The sequence below is a fragment of the Macaca nemestrina genome, chromosome 10 (assembly GCF_043159975.1).
Source record: "Macaca nemestrina isolate mMacNem1 chromosome 10, mMacNem.hap1, whole genome shotgun sequence".
Lineage (NCBI taxonomy): Eukaryota > Metazoa > Chordata > Mammalia > Primates > Cercopithecidae > Macaca > Macaca nemestrina.
In genome coordinates, this window is record NC_092134.1 from 128,967,757 (window position 1) to 128,970,141 (window position 2,385).

The following is a 2,385-nucleotide window of genomic DNA, read 5'->3' on the forward strand; positions in this document are numbered from 1 at the left end:
TGACCTACTAGTATCTGTGGCAATGGCCAATAAGAGCAATACAGAAGGGCAACCAATTAGACTACTACTTGGTTTATATAACCACACAAAAATTGAAAGCTAGTGAACAAAAGGCTGATGCCAGTCACCAAATGGGTAATTGCAATCCTATACTTCAGATCTCAGGCCAGTTCTCAGAACTAAAGCCTACTGATTGCAGAGGAAGTCTAACCTCCTTGATAAAGAATCCTGCAATGCCACTGCAAATACACACAATAAGCATGCCCCCATTCCCTCCCCAAAGGGACCTGCAGCCTTTTTCCAGATATACTAGGGAAAAGGGAAACACCCAGATTTTTGAGAGCCATTAGACATACAGTCTTAGCTGATACTTCTGCCAGGGGGTCTGAAATGCCAGCATAGTCCCCAGGTTAGAGTAGGAGCTTATGAAAGCCAGGAGATTTATGGAGTCCCTGTCCAAGTCTATTTCACAGTGGGTACGTGGGCTACATAAACCTACCAGTGATGGTCAGACCCCTGAGTGCATAACTGGGATGGTTATAATTAAAAACTGGAAAAACCCTCAGATTTCTTTCTTGACCTATTGTATTAGAGTTATTACGGTAAAAATGACCAAGTGGAAGCCTCTAAGCTCACCTATGTCTTCTCTTCCAGCCATGATGGTATATCAGAAGGAAAGCCACATCTTGAAAAGAATTACAGAAATTAGTGCCACCTTTAACGAAGGAAAGGAGGCAGGGATAGTGGTCTCCATCACATTCCAATTTAATTTGCTTTTCTGGCCCTGAAAGAAATAAAAAGAAAAAAATTAACTGCCTGCTGGACTACTAATTTAAACCTATAAAAGCTGAACAACGTTGTAGTCCCATACACAGCTGCCATCCCATTGTCACTGCAACCCAGATACATTGCAATATGGCACCTTAACTGAAATAGACAACACAACCCTGTATTGCTTGGTCTACATTATGGAGTTGGCAAGGGCATTCTTTTCAATCCTCAGCAAGAAAGAGGGCCAAATGTTTTTCAGGTTTTTGCTTTTAATGTGAGATGAGCAGCAATACTCCTTTACTGTTTTGCCCCAGGGCTCTGTTAACTATCCTACTCTTTGGCATATTTCACCATGGAGCAGCACTCTCGCCTGACCCAGAACTCAAAGAGGTCCATCAAGAGCTGAAGGAGTCTCCAGTCCGTACCTCCAAGACGACAAAGAAAAGAAGGAACAATGGTTGTGCCAAAATGGGCCGCAGCCACATGCAGCTTATTTGCTGCACGAACTGTGCCCAATGTGTGCCCCAGGAAAAGGCCATTAAGAAATTCGTCATTTGAAACACAGTGGAGGCTGCAACAGTCAGGGACGTTCCTGAAATGAACATCTTCGATGCCTGTGTGCTTCCCAAGCTGTATGTGAAGCTGCATTACTGTGTGAGTTATCCAGTTCACAACAAATTAGTCAGGAATTGACCTCATGAAGCCCGTAAGGACCGAACACCCCCAACCAGATTTAGACCTGCGGATGCTGCCGCACGACCCCCACCAAAACCCGCGTAAGGAGCTGAGTTCTTAAAGGCTGAAGACAGACTATTCTCTGGAGAAAAATAAACTGGGAATTATACTTTAAAAAAAAATGAGGCCGGGCGCGGTGGCTCAAGCCTGTAATCCCAGCACTTTGGGAGGCCGAGACGGGCGGATCACGAGGTCAGGAGATCGAGACCATCCTGGCTAACACCGTGAAACCCCGTCTCTACTAAAAAAAAAATACAAAAAACTAGCCGGGCGCGGTGGCGGGCGCCTGTAGTCCCAGCTACTCCGGAGGCTGAGGCAGGAGAATGGCGTAAACCCGGGAGGCGGAGCTTGCAGTGAGCTGAGATCCGGCCACTGCACTCCAGCCCGGGCTACAGAGCAAGACTCCGTCTCAAAAAAAAAAAAAAAAAAAAAAAAAATGAGCTGAAGGAGCTGCAGATCCATGCCAAGAAGGTAAATCAGCAGATCAGTGATAATGTGTCTGGGTTGCAATGGCAATTGATGCCCTACACTGTCCTTTAGAGCATTAAAAGTGACTGCTTCTTCATCTCCACCCTTAAAAGCTTGCACAAATTTCTTCTGTGGCCAGCTCCAACCTGGAACCACACAAGGAAGGAAATTCTGAGAACTGTTTGACTTTAGCTAGGTTAAAACACCATACAACCATGACGTCAACTTTCTTGGGTACAGTGAAAATTATCTCAGACAGTAGTTTTCAAATTTTATTGTGCAAAAGATTCACCAGACATTCTGATTGTCTGTTGCTGTATAATAATCCTCCTTCACATGAATGCCATAAAACAGCCATTTTATTACACCTAAGGATTCCATTGGTCAAGAATTCCAACAGAGCGCAGTGAG

The 2,385-nt window shown here is 44.8% G+C and overlaps 1 pseudogene; it reads left to right on the forward strand.

Moving 5' to 3' along the window:
* Positions 1 to 1,050: 1,050 nt before the first annotated feature.
* Positions 1,051 to 1,551, forward strand: LOC112426791 (small ribosomal subunit protein eS26 pseudogene; annotated as a pseudogene).
* Positions 1,552 to 2,385: the final 834 nt, after the last annotated feature.